The 20154-nt window shown below is 45.4% G+C and overlaps 1 long non-coding RNA gene across 1 annotated transcript in view; it reads left to right on the plus strand.

The window, feature by feature from the left end:
* The window catches only part of LOC138667204 (uncharacterized), a 53133-nt gene extending 34099 nt beyond the window's left edge, over positions 1-19034 (plus strand). Inside the window, exon 2 of the long non-coding RNA XR_011318638.1 lies at positions 17866-19034. This is a non-coding gene — a long non-coding RNA (uncharacterized lncRNA). The remainder of the gene's footprint in view (positions 1-17865) is intronic.
* Positions 19035-20154: the final 1120 nt, after the last annotated feature.

Consider the following 20154-nt stretch of genomic DNA (forward strand, 5'->3'; position numbering starts at 1 on the left):
CCCCTGTGTGCCTAAACATTGGAGATCCCCCAGAAATGACCCCATTTTGGAAACTAGACCCCCAAAGGAACTAATCTAGATGTGTGGTGAGAACTTTGAACCCCCAAGTGCTTCACAGAAGTTTATAACGCAGAGCCATGAAAATAAAAAATAAAAATTATTTTCTCAAAAATGATCTTTTAGCCTGCAATTTTTTATTTTCCAAAGGGTAACAGGAGAAATTTGACCCCAAAAGTTGTTGTCCAGTTTCTCCTGAGTACGCTGATACCCCATATGTGGGGGTAAACCACTGTTTGGGCACATGCCGGGGCTCGGAAGTGAAGTAGTGACGTTTTGAAATGCAGACTTTGATGGAATGCTCTGTGAGCGTCACGTTGCGTTTGCAGAGCCCCTGATGTGGCTTAACAGTAGAAATCCCCCACAAGTGACCCCATTTTGGAAACTAGACCCCGAAAGGAACTTATCTAGATGTGTGGTGAGCACTTTGAACCCCCAAGTGCTTCATAGAAGTTTATAATGCAGAGCCGTGAAAATAATAAATACGTTTTCTTTCCTCAAAAATAATTATTTAGCCCAGAATTTTTTATTTTCCCAAGGGTTACAGGAGAAATTGGACCCCAAAAGTTGTTGTCCAGTTTCTCCTGAGTACGCTGATACCCCATGTGTGGGGGTAAACCACTGTTTGGGCACACGTCGGGGCTCAGAAGGGAAGTAGTGACTTTTGAAATGCAGACTTTGATGGAATGGTCTGCGGGCGTCACATTGCGTTTGCAGAGCCCCTGGTGTGCCTAAACAGTAGAAACCCCCCACAAGTGACCCCATTTTAGAAACTAGACCCCCCAAGGAACTTATCTAGATATGTGGTGAGCACTTTGAACCCCCAAGTGCTTCACAGACGTTTACAACGCAGAGCCGTGAAAATAAAAAATCATTTTTCTTTCCTCAAAAATGATGTTTTAGCAAGCATTTCTTTATTTTCACAAGGGTAACAGGAGAAACTGGACCCCAGTAATAGTTGCGCAGTTTATCCTGAGTATGCTGGTACCCCATATGTGGGGGTAAACCACTGTTTGGGCACACGTCAGGGCTCGGAATTGAGGGAGCACCATTTGACTTTTTGAATACGAGATTGGCTGGAATCAATGGTGGCGCCATGTTGCGTTTGGAGACCCCCTGATGTGCCTAAACAGTGGAAACCCCTCAATTCTAACTCCAACACTAACCCCCCCACACCCCTAACCCTAATCCCAACTGTAGCCATAACCCTAATCACAACCCTAACCCCAACACACCCCTAACCCTAATCCCAACTGTAGCCATAACTCTAATCACAACCCTAATTCCAACCCTAACCCTAAGGCTATGTGCCCACGTTGCGGATTCGTGTGAGATTTTTCAGCATCATTTTTGAAAAATCCGCGGGTAAAAGGCACTGCGTTTTACCTGCGGATTTTCCGCGGATTTCCAGTGTTTTTTGTGCGGATTTCACCTGCGGATTCCTATTGAGGAACAGGTGTAAAACGCTGCGGAATCCGCACAAAGAATTGACATGCTGCGGAAAATACAACGCAGCGTTTCCGCGCGGTATTTTCCGCACCATGGGCACAGCGGATTTGGTTTTCCATATGTTTACATGGTACTGTAAACCTGATGGAACACTGCTGCGAATCCGCAGCCAAATCCGCACCGTGTGCACATAGCCTAATTCTAAAGGTATGTGCACACGCTGCGGAAAACGCTGCGGATCCGCAGCAGTTTCCCATGAGTTTACAGTTCAATGTAAACCTACGGGAAACAAAAATCGCTGTACACATGCTGCGGAAAAACTGCACGGAAACGCAGCGGTTTACATTCCGCAGCATGTCACTTCTTTGTGCGGATTCCGCAGCGGTTTTACAACTGCTCCAATAGAAAATCGCAATTGTAAAACTGCAGTGAAATGCCCAGAAAAAAACGCGGTAAATCCGCCATAAATCCGCAGCGGTTTAGCACTGCGGATTTATCAAATCCGCAGCGGAAAAATCCGCAGAGGACCAGAATACGTGTGCACATACCGAAACCCTAACCCTACCCCTAACCCTACCCCTAACCCTAGCCCTACCCCTAACCCTACCCCTAACCCTACCCCTAACCCTACCCCTAACCCTACCCCTACCCCTGACCCTACCCCTAACCCTACCCCTAACCCTACCCCTAACCCTAACCCTATTCTAACATTAGTGGGAAAAAAAATCTCTTTATTTTTTTATTGACCCTACCTATGGGGGTGACAAAGGGGGGGGGGTCTTTTATTATTTTCGGCGCATGCGCCCGCCATTTTGGAAGATGGCGGCGCCCAGGGAGAAAACGGACGGAGCCCGGCAGGATCGGTAAGCATGATGGGGTGGGGGGGGAGCGGAGCATGGGGGGGGAATCGGAGCGCGGCAGGCGTGGAACGGAGCACGGGGGGCGTGGAACGGAGCACGGGGGGCTGGAACGGAGCACGGGGGGGTGGAACGGAGCACGGGGGGGTGGATCGGAGTGCAGGGGGGGTGATTGGAGCACGGGGGGGTGATTGGAGCACGGGGGGAGCGTTAAGAGCACGGAGGGGAGCGGAGCACTGGACGGAGGGGAGCCGGAGCAGTGTACCGGCCAGATCGGGGGGCTGGGGAGGGCGATCGGTGTGGTGGGGTGGGGGCACATTAGTATTTCCAGCCATGGCCGATGATATTTTAGCATCGGCCATGGCTGGATTGTAATATTTCACCCGTTATAATAGGTGAAATATTACAAATCGCTCTGATTGGCAGTTTCACTTTCAACAGCCAATCAGAGCGATCGTAGCCACGAGGGGGTGAAGCCACCCCCCCTGGGCTAAACTACCACTCCCCCTGTCCCTGCAGATCGGGTGAAATGGGAGTTAACCCTTTCACCCGATCTGCAGGGACGCGATCTTTCCATGACGCCACATAGGCGTCATGGGTCGGATTGGCACCGACTTTCATGACGCCTACGTGGCGTCATGGGTCGGGAAGGGGTTAAAGAGCTACAGTCGGCAGATATATGCCTCAGTACGGTAACTGAATCTGATACATTTGTTTAGATTTTTAAAAGTGTGACCTAATGTTCTCTTATCTCCATTCATTCTGATTAAATACAGTATTTACAAAGATTTACACAGAGAATAATGGAAGGGGTGGAGTTAGAGAAGGTAAAATACGAACTTGTTAATGTGATAATCACTATGTGTCTATGTTCTGCGGAATCAGAAAATGTTCATTTATGATGACAGATTTCCTCAAGCCTCATATTTTTTAGTTTTACATTTTAGGACCTCCCTTACATGATCAGCTTTTGAGGGCAAGTCCATTTTTCTAAGAATACTTCAGCTGATGGCAAATTATTTAAATCCACTCCCTTAAGAACATTATACACATTAGTCTAACGTCATCTGAACTCACAAATATAGATGGGTTCGGCCAACAATGTGGAAGGGGACCTGAACAGATCATTTCAGGTGAGTTGGATATTCAGAATGTCTGATTTCAGAGTTTTGTTCTCCAGAGATACGTCGTCACCTCAGATGTTCTCATAGAGAACACATGAGAGCTCGGCAGATCGAGCACTGCTGTGTATGGGAGACGTGGCTGAGAGAACTGCCTGCTGAATGAAAAGCCAAACCATTGTTCAGCGACAACTATCTAAAGTATACGGGGGGCTTCAACAGCAGAAAATTGCTATTAATAAACAGATTGTCCCATGAACAACATATGTGGTGGCTTCCAAAGATGACACACACGTCTGCGGCTTTCTTTATTAAAGTCTACTGTAGTTACACAAAGGCCATGACCATGTAGATCTTGGGTAAGTTATGTGATAGGTGTGGGTTTTCCTTTATGTCCAGGGGTGGGATTCTCATCTATCAAACATTTATAACAAATTTTATAATTAATTCTTTGAAGAGAATCTCACATTTCCTGACGAAGAACTAAAGGTCCGAAACGCGAGGGCCTCTTATCTACTTATTTACTACTAGATTGTGGCCCAATTCTAACGCATCGGGTATTCTAGAATATGCATGTCCCCGTAGTATATGGACAATGATGATTCCAGAATTCGCGGCAGACTGTGCCCGTCGCTGATTGGTCGAGGCAACCTTTATGACATCATCGTCGCCATGGCAACCATTATGACATCTACGTCGATACTGTGCCCGTCGCTGATTGGTCGAGGCGAATTCGCGGCAGACTGTGCCCGTCGCTGATTGGTCGAGGCAACCTTTATGACATCATCGTCGCCATGCTGGCGGCCTCGACCAATCAGAGACGCGGGATTTCCAGGACAGACAGACGGAAAAACCCTTAGACAATTATATATATAGATATGGGACGATTGTCTACTTAGTAGCAGTTCTATGATATGCCATTAGAATATTAGAATATATACTGCATAGCATATTTATTTATCTTATTTTTTGTGATATACTTTTTTACCTGGTGGTTATTAAGGGTCATTTATGATTTTTTTTAACATTTATAAATATACCGGTACTCTACTTTTAACCGTGTGTGCACCTGTGTGAACGGTGTTACCACTTACCAAGTTTTGCATTAATAAAGGTATTTTACTTTATGATTAGTTAGTAAGGCCGAAAAAAGACATTTGTCCATCCAGTTCAGCCTATATTCCATCATAATAAATCCCCAGATCTACGTCCTTCTACAGAACCTAATAATTGTATGATACAATATTGTTCTGCTCCAGGAAGACACCAGGCCTCTCTTGAACCCCTCGACTGAGTTCGCCATCACCACCTCCTCAGGCAAGCAATTCCAGATTCTTACCGCCCTAACAGTAAAGAATCCTCTTCTATGTTGGTGGAAAAACCTTCTCTCCTCCAGACGCAAAGAATGCCCTCTTGTGCCCGTCACCTTCCTTGGTATAAACAGATCCAGAGCGAGATATTTGTCCACTTATATACTTATACATGGTTATTAGATCGCCCCTCAGTCGTCTTTTTTCTAGACTAAATAATCCTAATTTCGCTAATCTATCTGGGTATTGTAGTTCTCCCATCCCCTTTATTAATTTTGTTGCCCTCCTTTGTACTCTCTCTAGTTCCATTATATCCTTCCTGAGCACCGGTGCCCAAAACTGGACACAGTACTCCATGTGCGGTCTAACTAGGGATTTGTACAGAGGCAGTATAATGCTCTCATCATGTGTATCCAGACCTCTTTTAATGCACCCCATGATCCTGTTTGCCTTGGCAGCTGCTGCCTGGCACTGGCAGTGGCTGCTCCAGGTAAGTTTATCATTGTTCCTCCTTTTTTGACCACATGTTCGGCTTTCTCTTCTGGGTCCTCTCTATATTAGTACTGTAGCTTTGGACTTTGCACCAGGACAATCACACTTTTGGTATGGCCAGCAATGTATCACTAGTCCATCACACCGTCGCTTGCTCTATATATTGTGTTATCAGACAGCAGCTGTGAACATGATGAAATCTGGAGCCGTGCACACTTATGTTCATAAAGCTAAACCAACATTGGTTTATACGAGATACAATCACTGACCTAGATACCGCTAACCAATTTATAACTGCTACATTGGTCACAACGCTCCCTCAAAAAAAAAAACAACAACTACAAGATGATCCTAAATAAGACCCTCTGCCATGAAATGTAATCTAGGTTTATGCTTCAGTGGGCATTGGACATTCACTAGAGATATAAGGGGTCCTAAAAAAGTGGAAAGGGTATTCCTGCCATGTCCTCCGCAGGGGCTGCAGTTTATGGGAAATCAGTGACTGGGACACACTGGTTCCCAATAATGCTATCTACTATATAATTGTCTAAGGGTCACTTCCGTCTGTCCTTCTGTCTGTCATGGATATTCATTGGTCGCGGCCTCTGATAGTTATGTAAATCCAAGTCGCTGATTGGTCGTGGCAAAACAGCCACGACCAATCAGCAACGGGCACAGTCCAGAAGAAAATGGCGGCTCCTTCCTCCCCGCAGTCAGTGCCCGGCGTCCACATACTCCCCTCCGGTCAGCACTCACACAGGGTTAATGGCAGCGTTGACCGCGGTGTAACGCACTCCGTTAACGCTGCTATTAACCCTGTGTGACCAACTTTTTACTACTCATGCTGCCTATGCAGCATGAATAGTAAAAATATCTATTGTTAAAAATAATAAAAAGATAAAAAATAGTTACATACTCACCCTGCCGAAAAAATGTTCCAGAATTGTTATATGAAAGAGGAATTTAACCCATTCCTGCCCTATAGTGTCCTATTATGTCACAGACCGGTAGGGTTTAACATGTACTATTACGGCAATCGCATTGTGCAGGCTTACGAGCTGAGCATGCATTCGAGTGAGTGGGTGTCAGCTAATACACACAGCTGATATATTGCTGCAACTGCCGGGTTTGGTGCTAACGAGCGCAGCATCTAGATGGTTGACAAAGGGAGGGTAGGGGTCTCCCTCTGTACCTGCATTGGCCCCCCACAATGGAATTTGGGGTTCTGATGGGTACGATGGCAAATGGAGGCCTATCAGACTGAATGTAACAGGTATAATGCATTGTAATGCAAAAGTATGGATCCAACTAGTAAAGTCTCACAGAAAGACAAAGTAAAAAAAAAAAGTTTTGAATGCTGGAAAAAAAAATGAAAAGAAAAAATAAATAAATATATATACACATATACATACATTTACAGAAAGAAAGCCAGTATTGCTGTGTTTAGGTCACCTTCACTTAAAGAAACTAATTAGAAAGCGATCAAAAAGTCACATAAATTTAAGAATTATACCAATAAAAACCACAACTTATGGCCGGCGTCACACTAGCGAGTTTTACGGATGTATGAGAGGCGCAAAAAATACGGATTGCACACGGTACAATGATTCTCTATGGCCCAGCTCCTATCTGCCGTATTTTACGTATCCGTATTATACGGTCTTGTACGGCCGTAGAAAATCGCAGCATGCTGCGTTTGTTACCGTATTGCGCAAAAAAATACGCCAATGAAAGTCTATGGGGGCGAGAAAAATACGGATTACACATGGACCAGCAGTGTGACTTGCGAGAAATACGCCAGACATCTCCAGGTGCCAGGAAATGTGCCAAGCCCTCAATCAGGAAGCTCAGACATTCTAATTAGCTGAAAAAGCCAGACAGACATCCCGGAAGTCTGGTGCTCGCCTCCACAGAGTTGCAATCAGCATGGCCAGCATAATCAACGTAGATATGCTCCTCATCCTGGTCCAAGAAAGGCCTGAGATCTGGGACCAGCAGGATCCAAACTATTCCAACCGGGCCAGGAAAGAGGCAGCTTGAAGGACCATCTGTGGGATCCTATTCCCAGATTATGACCAACACACACGTGCGGAGCAGACACAACTCTGTAAGTACACTCATGTTGCGACTTTAACCCCTTAAGCCCCAACTGTGGTTTGCAGGTTAATGACCGGGCCAATTTTTACAATTCTGACCACTATCCCTTTATGAGGTTATAACTCTGGAACGCTTCAACGGATCTTGGCGATTCTGACATTGTTTTCTCGTGACATATTGTACTTCATGATAGTGGTAAAATTTCTTCGATATAACTTGCGTTTATTTGTGAAAAAATGGAAATTTGGCGAAAATGTAGAAAATTTTGCAATTTTCCAACTTTGAATTTTTATGCCCTTAAATCACAGAGATATGTCATGTAAAATAATTAATAAGTAACATTTCCCACATGTCTACTTTACATCAGCACAATTTTGGAACCCAAATTTTTTTTTGTTAGGGAGTTACAAGGGATAAAAGTTGACCAGCAATTTCTCATTTTTACAACGCCAATATTTTTTAGGGACCACATCACATTTGAAGTCAAGTGTGACACCATTCTAAAAACTGCACCCTTCAAGGTGCTCAATACCACATTCAAGAAGTTTATTAACCCTTCAGGTGTTTTACAGGAATTTTTGGAATGTTTAAAAAAAATTAACATTTAACTTTTTTTCACAAAAAATTTACTTCAGCTCCAATTTGTTTTTATTTTCCCAAGGGTAAGAGAAGAAATTGGACCCCAAAAGTTGTTGTGCCATTTGTTCTGAGTACGCCGATACCCCACATGTGGAGGTAAACCACTGTTTGGGCACACGGTAGAGCTTGGAAGGGAAGGAGCTCTGTTTGACTTTTCAATGCAAAATTGACTGGAATTGAGATGGCACGCCATGTTGCGTTTGGAGAGCCCCTGATGTGCCTAAACATTGAAACCCCCCACAAGTGACACCATTTTGGAAAGTAGACCCCCTAAGGAACTTATCTAGATGTGTGGTGAGCACTTTAACCCACTAAGTGCTTCACAGAAGTTTATAATGCAGAGCCGTAAAAATAAAAAATCATATTTTTTCACAAATATGATCTTTTCGCCCACAATTTTTTATTTTCCCAAGGGTAAGAGAAGAAATTGGACCCCAAAAGTTGTTGTGCCATTTGTTCTGAGTACGACGATACCCCACATGTGGGGGTAAACCACTGTTTGGGCACATGGCAGAGCTCGGAAGGGAAGGAGCGCTGTTTGACTTTTCAATGCAAAATTGACTGGAATTGAGATGGGACACCATGTCACGTTTGGAGAGCCCCTAATGGGCCTAACCATTGACGTCTTCCACAAGTGACACCATTTTGGAAAGTAGACCCCCTAAGGAACTTATCTAGCTGTGTTTTGACAGCTTTGAACCCCCAAGTGTTTCACTACAGTTTATAATGCAGAGTCGTTAAAATAAAAATTATTATTTTTTTCACAAAAATTATTAATTATCCCCCAGTTTTGTATTTTTCCAAGGGTAACAGGAGACATTGGACCCCAAAAGCTGTGTTGTGAATTCTGTGGCCAAGCTCCCTCCTGTGGTCGTGAGTGGTACTGCGGCTGGTTCTGTCTATAAGCTTCCTTTGGTGGATGAGAGTGGTACTGCGGCTTCTGAGTTTCCTTCCTCAGGTGATGAGGTTAAGTCGTTAGGTGCTGCTCTATTTAACTCCACCTGGTGCTTTGATCCTGGCCTCCAGTCAATGTTCTAGTATTGGTCTTGCTTCCTCCTGGATCGTTCCTGTGGCCTCTCTATCCTGCATAAGCTAAGTTCTGCTTGTGTTATTTCTGTTTGCTATATTTTCTGTCCAGCTTGCTATATTGTTTTTTTCTTGCTTGCTGGAAGCTCTGAGACGCAGAGGGAGCACCTCCGTACCGTTAGTCGGTGCGGAGGGTCTTTTTGCCCCTCTGCGTGGTTGTTTGTAGGTTTTTGTGTTGACCGCAAAGCTATCTTTCCTATCCTCGGTCTATTCAGTAAGTCGGGCCTCACTTTGCTAAATCTATTTCATCTCTGTGTTTGTATTTCATCTTAACTCACAGTCATTATATGTGGGGGGCTGCCTTTTCCTTTGGGGAATTTCTCTGAGGCAAGGTAGGCTTATTTTTCTATCTTCAGGGCTAGTTAGTTTCTCAGGCTGTGCCGAGTTGCATAGGGAGCGTTAGGCGCAATCCACGGCTACCTCTAGTGTGGTGTGTTAGGATTAGGGATTGCGGTCAGCAGAGTTTCCACGTCTCAGAGCTCGTCCTATGTTTTTTGGTAAATGTCAGGTCACCTTGTGTGCTCTGAACTTCAAGGTCCATTGTGGTTCTGAATTACCTGTTCATAACAGTACTGGAGGCCCAAAGTACTAATGCTTCTCAATAGAGGGAAAAGAGAAGTTCTGAGACCATTTTTTTTTTCTTTGCACTGTGTTCTGTCTTTCTTTTCCCCTATACATCAGGGTGGTTCAGAACACAGGTGTGGACATGGACATTCAGGGTCTGTCCTCTTTGATGGATAATCTCACTATAAGAGTACAGAACATTGAAGATTTAGTGGTTCAGAATCCTATGTTAGAACCTAAAATTCCTATTCCTGAGTTATTTTCTGGAGATAGAGCTAAATTTTTGAATTTTAAAAATAATTGTAAACTGTTTCTGGCTTTGAAACCCCGCTCCTCTGGTGACCCAGTTCAACAAGTTAAAATCATTATTTCTTTATTACGTGGCGACCCTCAAGACTGGGCATTTTCCCTTGCTCCGGGAGATCCTGCATTATGTAATATTGATGCGTTTTTTCTGGCGCTCGGATTGCTGTACGACGAACCTAATTCAGTGGATCAGGCAGAGAAAAATTTGCTGGCTCTGTGTCAGGGTCAGGATGAGATAGAGATTTATTGTCAGAAGTATAGAAAGTGGTCCGTGCTCACTCAATGGAATGAATGCGCGCTGGCAGCTATTTTCAGAAAGGGTCTCTCTGAAGCCCTTAAGGATGTCATGGTGGGATTTCATATGCCTACTGGTCTGAATGAGTCTATGTCTTTGGCCATTCAGATCGGTCGACGCTTGCGCGAGCGTAAATCTGTGCACCATTTGGCGGTATTATCTGAGCATAAACCTGAGCCTATGCAGTGCGATAGGACTTTGACCAGAGCTGAAAGGCAGGAACACAGACGTCAGAATGGGCTGTGTTTCTACTGTGGTGATGCCACTCATGCTATCTCCGATTGTCCTAAGCGCACTAAGCGGTTCGCTAGGTCTGCCACCATTGGTACGGTACTGTCGAAATTTCTTTTGTCCGTTACTTTGATCTCCTCTTTGTCTTCCTATTCTGTCATGGCATTTCTGGATTCAGGCGCTGCCCTGAATTTGATGGACTTGGAGTATGCTAGGCGCTGTGGGTTTGTCTTGGAGCCCTTGCAGTGTCCTATTCCATTGAGAGGAATTGATGCTACGCCTTTGGCCAAGAATAAGCCTCAGTATTGGACCCAGCTGACCATGTGCATGGCTCCTGCGCACTAGGAGGATATTCGCTTTCTGGTGTTGCATAATCTGCATGATGTGGTCGTGTTGGGGTTGCCATGGCTACAAGTCCATAACCCAGTATTAGATTGGAAATCCATGTCTGTGTCCAGCTGGGGTTGTCAGGGGGTACATGGTGATGTTCCATTTCTGTCTATCTCATCATCCACCCCTTCTGAGGTCCCAGAGTTCTTGTCTGATTACCGGGATTTATTCGATGAGCCCAAGTCCAATGCCCTACCTCCGCATAGGGATTGTGATTGTGCTATCGATTTGATTCCTGGTAGTAAGTTTCCTAAGGGTAGACTGTTTAATTTATCTGTACCTGAGCATGCCGCTATGCGGAGTTACGTGAAGGAGTCTTTGGAGAAGGGTCATATTCGCCCGTCATCGTCGCCATTGGGAGCGGGTTTCTTTTTTGTGGCCAAGAAGGATGGTTCGCTGAGACCTTGTATTGATTACCGCCTTCTAAATAAAATTACGGTCAAATTTCAGTACCGCTTGCCGCTGCTGTCTGATTTGTTTGCTCGGATTAAGGGGGCTAGTTGGTTCACCAGGATAGATCTTCGTGGTGCGTATAATCTTGTGCGTATTAAACGGGGCGATGAAAGGAAAACAGCATTTAATACGCCCGAAGGCCATTTTGAGTACCTGGTTATGCCATTCGGACTTTCTAATGCTCCATCAGTGTTTCAGTCCTTTATGCATGACATCTTCCGAGAGTACCTGGATAAATTCCTGATTGTATACTTGGATGATATTTTGGTCTTCTCGGATGATTGGGAGTCTCATGTGAAGCAGGTCAGAATGGTGTTCCAGGTCCTGCGTGCTAATTCTTTGTTTGTGAAGGGGTCAAAGTGTCTCTTTGGTGTTCAGAAGATTTCATTTTTGGGGTTCATTTTTTCTCCTTCTACTATCGAGATGGACCCTGTTAAAGTTCAGGCCATTTATGATTGGACTCAGCCAACATCTCTGAAGAGTCTGCAGAAGTTCCTGGGCTTTGCTAATTTTTATCGTCGCTTCATCGCTAATTTTTCTAGCATTGCTAAACCGTTGACTGATTTAACCAAGAAGGGTGCTGATGTGGTCAATTGGTCTTCTGCTGCTGTGGAAGCTTTTCAGGAGTTGAAGCGTCGTTTTTTTTCTGCCCCTGTGTTGTGCCAACCAGATGTTTCGCTTCCGTTCCAGGTCGAGGTTGATGCTTCCGAAATTGGAGCAGGGGCTGTTTTGTCGCAGAGAAGTTCTGATTGCTCGGTGATGAAACCATGCGCCTTCTTTTCCAGGAAATTTTCGCCTGCTGAGCGAAATTATGATGTTGGCAATCGAGAGTTGCTAGCCATGAAGTGGGCATTCGAGGAGTGGCGTCATTGGCTTGAAGGAGCTAAGCATCGCGTGGTGGTCTTGACTGATCACAAAAACTTGACTTATCTTGAGTCTGCCAAACGGTTGAATCCTAGACAGGCTCGTTGGTCGCTGTTTTTCTCCCGTTTTGACTTTGTGGTTTCGTACCTTCCGGGCTCTAAAAATGTGAAGGCGGATGCCCTGTCTAGGAGTTTTGTGCTCGATTCTCCGGGTTTGTCTGAGCCGGCGGGTATTCTCAAAGAGGGGGTAATTTTGTCTGCCATCTCCCCTGATTTGCGGCGGGTGCTGCAAAAATTTCAGGCTAATAGACCTGACCGTTGCCCAGCGGAGAAACTGTTTGTCCCTGATAGGTGGACGAATAAAGTTATCTCTGAGGTTCATTGTTCGGTGTTGGCTGGTCATCCTGGAATCTTTGGTACCAGAGATTTGGTGGCTAGATCCTTTTGGTGGCCGTCTCTGTCACGGGATGTGCGTTCTTTTGTGCAGTCCTGTGGGATTTTTGCTCGGACTAAGCCCTGCTGTTCTCGTGCCAGTGGGTTGCTTTTGCCCTTGCCGGTCCCGAAGAGGCCTTGGACGCATATCTCTATGGATTTTATTTCGGATCTCCCCGTCTCTCAAAGAATGTCGGTCATTTGGGTGGTTTGTGATCGCTTCTCTGAGATGGTCCATTTGGTGCCCTTGTCTAAATTGCCTTCCTCCTCTGATTTGGTGCCATTGTTTTTTCAGCATGTGGTTCGTTTACATGGCATTCCAGAGAACATCATTTCTGACAGAGGTTCCCAGTTTGTTTCGAGGTTTTGGCGAGCCTTTTGTGCTAGGATGGGCATTGATTTGTCTTTTTCCTCGGCTTTCCATCCTCAGACTAATGGCCAGACTGAACGAACCAATCAGACCTTGGAAACATATCTGAGATGTTTTGTTTCTGCTGATCAGGATGATTGGGTGTCCTTTTTGCCTTTGGCTGAGTTCGCCCTTACTAATCGGCCAGCTCGGCTACTTTGGTTTCGCCGTTTTTCTGCAATTCTGGGTTCCACCCTCGTTTCTCTTCAGGGCAGGTTGAGTCTTCGGACTGTCCTGGTGTGGATACTGTGGTGGATAGGTTGCAGCAGATTTGGACTCATGTAGTGGACAATCTGACTTTGTCCCAGGAGAAGGCTCAACGTTTCGCTAACCGCAGGCGCTGTGTGGGTCCCCGACTTCGTGTTGGGGATTTGGTTTGGTTGTCATCTCGTTATATTCCTATGAAGGTTTCCTCTCCTAAATTTAAGCCTCGTTTCATTGGTCCATATAGGATTTCTGAGGTTCTTAATCCTGTGTCTTTTCGTTTGACTCTTCCGGCTTCTTTTTCCATCCATAACGTGTTCCATAGGTCATTGTTGCGGAGATACGTGGCACCTGTGGTTCCATCTATTGATCCTCCTGCTCCGGTTTTGGTTGAAGGGGAATTGGAGTATATTGTGGAGAAGATTTTGGATTCTCGTGTTTCGAGACGGAAACTCCAGTATCTGGTTAAGTGGAAAGGTTATGGTCAGGAAGATAATTCCTGGGTCTTTGCCTCTGATGTCCATGCTCCCGATCTGGTTCGTGCCTTTCATGTGGCTCATCCTGGTCGGCCTGGGGGCTCTGGTGAGGGTTCGGTGACCCCTCCTCAAGGGGGGGGTACTGTTGTGAATTCTGTGGCCAAGCTCCCTCCTGTGGTCGTGAGTGGTACTGCGGCTGGTTCTGTCTATAAGCTTCCTTTGGTGGATGAGAGTGGTACTGCGGCTTCTGAGTTTCCTTCCTCAGGTGATGAGGTTAAGTCGTTAGGTGCTGCTCTATTTAACTCCACCTGGTGCTTTGATCCTGGCCTCCAGTCAATGTTCTAGTATTGGTCTTGCTTCCTCCTGGATCGTTCCTGTGGCCTCTCTATCCTGCATAAGCTAAGTTCTGCTTGTGTTATTTCTGTTTGCTATATTTTCTGTCCAGCTTGCTATATTGTTTTTTTCTTGCTTGCTGGAAGCTCTGAGACGCAGAGGGAGCACCTCCGTACCGTTAGTCGGTGCGGAGGGTCTTTTTGCCCCTCTGCGTGGTTGTTTGTAGGTTTTTGTGTTGACCGCAAAGCTATCTTTCCTATCCTCGGTCTATTCAGTAAGTCGGGCCTCACTTTGCTAAATCTATTTCATCTCTGTGTTTGTATTTCATCTTAACTCACAGTCATTATATGTGGGGGGCTGCCTTTTCCTTTGGGGAATTTCTCTGAGGCAAGGTAGGCTTATTTTTCTATCTTCAGGGCTAGTTAGTTTCTCAGGCTGTGCCGAGTAGCATAGGGAGCGTTAGGCGCAATCCACGGCTACCTCTAGTGTGGTGTGTTAGGATTAGGGATTGTGGTCAGCAGAGTTTTCACGTCTCAGAGCTCGTCCTATGTTTTTTGGTAAATGTCAGGTCACCTTGTGTGCTCTGAACTTCAAGGTCCATTGTGGTTCTGAATTACCTGTTCATAACAAGCTGTTGTCCAATTTGTCCTGAGTACGCTGATACCCCATATGTGGGGGAACCACCGTTTGGGCGCATGGCAGAGCTCGGAAGGGAAGAAGCGCCATTTGGAATGCAGACTTAGATGGATTGGTCTGCAGGCGTCATGTTGCATTTGCAGAGCCCCTGATGCACCTAAATAGTAGAAACCCCCCACAAGTGACACCATTTTGGAAACTAGACCCCCCAAGGAAATTATCTAGATGTGATTTGACAGCTTTGAACCCCCAAGTGTTTCACTACAGTTTATAATGCAGAGTCGTGAAAATAAAAATTAATTTGTTTCCCACAAAAATGTCTTTTTAGCCCCGAAAATTTTTATTTTCCCAAGGGTAATAAGAGAAATTGGACCCCAAAAGTTGTTGTCCAATTTGTCCTGAGTATGCTGATACCCCATATGTGGGGGGAACCACCATTTGGGCGCATGGCAGAGCTCGGAAGGGAAGGAGCACCATTTGGAATGCAGAGTTAGATGGATTGGTCTGCAGGCATCACAATGCATTTGCAGAGCCCCTGATGCACCTAAACAGTAGAAACCCCCCACAAGTGACACCATTTTGGAAACTAGACCCCCGAAGGAACTTATCTAGATGTGTTTTGACAGCTTTGAATCCCCAAGTGTTTCACTACAGTTTATAACGCAGTCGTGAAAATAAAAAATAATTTTTTTCCCACAAAAATGTTTTTTTTAGTCCCTTAAATTTTTATTTTCCCAAGGGTAACAAGTGAAATTGGACCCCAATAGTTGTTGTCCAATTTGTCCTGAGTATGCTGATACCCCATATGTTGGGGTAAACCCCTGGTTGGGTGCACGGGAGAGCTCGGAAGGGAAGGACCACTGTTTTACTTTTTCAACGCAGAATTGACTGGAATTGAGATCGGAAGCCATGTCGCGTTTGGAGAGCCCTGATGAGCCTAATCAGTGGAAACCCCCAATTCTAACTGAAACCCTAATCCAAACACACCCCTAACCCTAATCCCAACCATAACCCTAACCACACCCCTAACCCTGACACACCGCTAACCCTAATCCCAACCGTAAATGTAATCCAAACCCTAACCGTAACTTTAGCCCCAACCCTAACTTTAGCCCCAGCCCTAACCCTAACTTTAGCCCCACCCCACACTGTAGCCCTAACCCTAGCCCCAATCCCAACCCTAGCCCCAACCCTAGCCCCAACCCTAGCCCTAACTCTAGCCCCAACCCTAGCCCCAACCCTAGCCCCAACCATAACCCTAGCTCTAACCCTAACCCTAGCCCTAAACCTAATGGGAAAATAGAAATAAATGCATTTTTTTAAATTTTATGTTTCCCTAACTAAGGGGGTGATGAAGGGGGGTTTGATTTACTTTTATAGTGGGTTTTTTAGTGGATTTTTATGATTGGCACCTGTCACACACTAAAAGACGCTTTTTATTGCAAAAAATATTTTTTGCGTTATCACATAATTTTTCCATATTTTGGTCCACAGAGTCATGTGAGGTCTTGTTTTTTGCAGGACGAGTTGATGTTTTTATTGGTAACATTTTCGGGCATGTGACATTTTTTGATCGCTTTTTATTCCGATTTTTGTGAAGCAGAATGACCAAAAACCAGCTATTCATGAATTTCTTTTTTGGGGGGATGGCATTTATACCGTTCCGCGTTTGGTAAAATGGATAAAGCAGTTTTATTTTTCAGGTCAGTACGATTACAGCGATACCTCATTTACATCATTTTTTATGTTTTGGCGCTTTTTATACGATAAAAACTATTTTACAGAAAAAATAATTATTTTTGCATCGCTTTATTCTGAGGACTGTAACTTTTTTATTTTTTTGCTGATGATGCTGTATGGCAGCTCGTTTTTTGCGGGACAAGATGAAGTTTTCTGCGGTACCATGGTTATTTATATCCGACTTTTTGATTGCGTGTTATTCCACTTTTTGGCCGGCGGTATGATAATGATAATAAAGTGTTGCTTTTTGCCTCGGTTTTTTTTTTTTTTACGGTGTTCTCTGAAGGGGTTAACTAGTGGGACAGTTTTATGGGTCAGGTCGTTACGAACGCGGCGATGCTAAATATGTGTACTTTTATTGTTTTTTTTATTTTGATAAAGAAATGTATTTATGGGAACAATATATATATATATATATATATATATATATATATATATATTTTCTTTATTTAGGTAAAAAAAAATATATTTTTTCTTACACATCTAATAAAATTTTTTTTTTTACTTTTCTACTTTTTTTACTTTGTCCCAGGGGGGACATCACTGTATAGTGACAGATCGCTGATCTGACATTTTGCAGAGCACTGTGTCAGATCAGCGATCTGGTGTGCCCTGCTCCTCGCTTACCAGCCGCTGCTGTGGACCCGGAAGTAGTCCCTGCAGGACCCGGATGCAGCCCAGCGGCCATTTTGGATCCAGGGCCTGCAGGGAGGAGACGCTCAATACAAAGTGATGCTTCCCTATGCCCCCCGGAACACTGCGATCATGTTTGATCGCGGTGTCGGGGGTTAATGTGCCAGGAGCGGTCCGTGACCGCTCCTGGCACATAGTGCCAGATGTCAGCTGCGATAGTCAGCTGATACCTGGCCGCGATCGGCCGCGCTCCCCCCGTGAGCGCGGCCGATCGCATATGACGTACTATCCCGTCACTGTGAACTAAGTCCCTGGTCACCAAGGGGTATACATAATAAAAACAAGAACAATAATCTTAATACAAGTCATAACTGGTACAGGAGGAGAGAGGACCCTGCCCGCGAAGGCTCACAATCTACAAGGGATGGGTGAGAATATAGTAGGTGAGGGTAGAGCTGGTCATGCAGTGGTTTTGTCAATCGGTGGTTACTGCAGGTTGTAGGCTTGTTGGAAGAGGTGGGTCTTCAGGCTCTTTTTGAAGGTTTCGATGGTAGGCGAGAGTCTGATATGTTGTGGTAGAGGGTTCCAGAGTAGGGGTGATACACGAGATAAATCTTGTATACGATTATGGGAAGAGGAGATAAGAGGGGAGTAGAGAAGGAGGTCTTGTGAGTATCGTAGGTTGCGTGTAGGTAAGTACCTGGAGACGAGGTCACAGATGTATAATAAACTTATGTTAGCAAATTACTCAACTATTAATTAGGGGTATTAATTTTGTTTTTTTCATAACAGAACACAGTCCAACCTCACTGAGAGGGAGACCGGGCCGGACTCGGAGGTTGTCATAGATCCGGTTGGTGTAGAAGAAGAGGTGGCAGGCCCATCTTTGGCCTCTTCTACCTCCATCCTTCCTGGACCATCGGCTTCAGCATCCCAAGAGACCGCAACAAGTATCCATGAAGCACCACCCTCAGCAGCACCTGATCCTGTAAGCCAGGAAGAGCAAGGACACAGCAGCAGCCCTACTGTCCCACTGGTGTCCTCCCCACAGGCAGCTGGCCCTTTACGAAGAGGCCGCAGAAAGAGAGCGCTGCAAGCCAGTAGGAGGGATGTGGACGCTGGGGTCCTCAATTATTTGGCCAGGGCAGCCACGGATGATGGTGAGGAGGCCTTTGCTTGCAGCCTGGCCCGGTACCTTCGTCCCCTTCCCCGTGAGCTGAGGCTACGTGTGAGAGGGTGTATTCAAATCCTGATTGATTTATGCACCTTCCCAAATGACCCCTATGAGGTTTTGGAATTTATTGAGTGATGGAAGCTTTCACCACATAACCTCTTGCGCCTTCCACGACCTCAACAGGTGTATGGTCAATCAGGATTTGAAGCACCTCCTCCATGTGTGCCTACACGTCAACCCCTCCCCACCCAAAATCAACCAAGGCCAGCACCGTACCATATGGCAACCTACAACTAACCTTCCCAATATGCCCACTTTTCCAGACCCAGTGCTGTAGGCTGGTCCCAACCTGGGTTTGGACGACATGGCCATATTGGGGGTGGCTATGAGTCCAGCCAATATGTTCAGCAGCATGAGGACCAGAGATAAATCCCTTATGGCCAATACACAACTGGCCAATATGATCAAGGCCTGTATTTGGATCTGCCACACACACAGCATCCACACAGGGTGAAGGACAATTGGCCCAACAAAGGCCACCTGAGCAGGACCCTGAGCTGCCGCCATCACCTTCACCAACTTACTGAAATCTGTAACCCAAAGTTATTTTTGTTTATATTTGTTCTGCCTAACCATGTTTTGGTTAACTTTGTGCTGTAATTACACCTTGTTCTGTTGTGGTTTAAAAAAAAACGAAAAAACAAAACAAAAACATATGAAACAAATATGGTTTAATGTTAACACCAAAAGGCTTTTGCTAGAAGTAAAAAATGTTGTCAAAAGCCAATTGACATTTGTGGGACAATCATTCTTACATCACACATATATGCTCTGTTCATAACCATCTGGTAATTAAGTAAATACAACACACAGAGTACAGTTTCTGTAGGCCTAAAATATTTTATGGTGATAATATATTTTGAAAATAAGTAAATCACAACTGAGAAACCGCATAATCTTGCCAGGGAGTAGCACCCTGAGGAGAAACAAAATAATTTGTGAAAATATCTCTCACTTTTATTCCAGAAAGGGGACGGTGCGGAGGAGGGCCATGTGGTGTAGGGCTACTCACATTGGGCAACATTTCTTCACCAATAACAGCTGACGGGCAATCATGAAGTCTAGTAAAATTGTGCAAAACAACACATGCTTTAATAACTTCATTAAAGGGAACCTGTCACCCCGAAAATCGCGGGTGAGGTAAGCCCACCGGCATCAGGGGCTTATCTACAGCATTCTGTAATGCTGTAGATAAGCCCCCGATGTTACCTGAAAAAGGAGAAAAAGACGTTATATTATACTTACCCAGGGGCGGTCCCGCTGCTGGTCAGGTCGGATGGGTGTCTCCGGTCCACTACGGCGCCTCCCATCTTCTTTCCATGACGTCCTCTTCTGATCTTCAGCCACGGCTCCGGCGCAGGCGTACTTTGCTCTGCCCTCTTGAGGGCAGAGGATAGTACTGCAGTGCGCAGGCGCCGAAAAGGTCAGAGGCCCGGCGCCTGCGCACTGCAGTACTTTGTCTGCCCTCAACAGGGCAGAGCAAAGTACGCCTGCGCCGGAGCCATGGCTGAAGATCAGAAGAGGACGTCATGGAAAGAAGATGGGAGGCGCCGCAGCGGACCGGAGACACCCATCCGACCTGACCAGCAGCGGGACCGCCCCTGGGTAAGTATAATATAACGTCTTTTTCTCCTTTTTCAAGTAACATCGGGGGCTTATCTACAGCATTACAGAATGCTGTAGATAAGCCCCTGATGCCGGTGGGCTTACCTCACCCTCGATTTTCGGGGTGACAGGTTCCCTTTAATAGTAGCCTCACTCAGCTGAATGGCAGACTGGAGGAGACGCCATTTGGCACACAGAATCCCAATAGCACACTCCACCAGTCTACGCGCCTTGGAAAGCCT

This window comes from Ranitomeya imitator, chromosome 2, assembly GCF_032444005.1.
Source record: "Ranitomeya imitator isolate aRanImi1 chromosome 2, aRanImi1.pri, whole genome shotgun sequence".
NCBI lineage: Eukaryota > Metazoa > Chordata > Amphibia > Anura > Dendrobatidae > Ranitomeya > Ranitomeya imitator.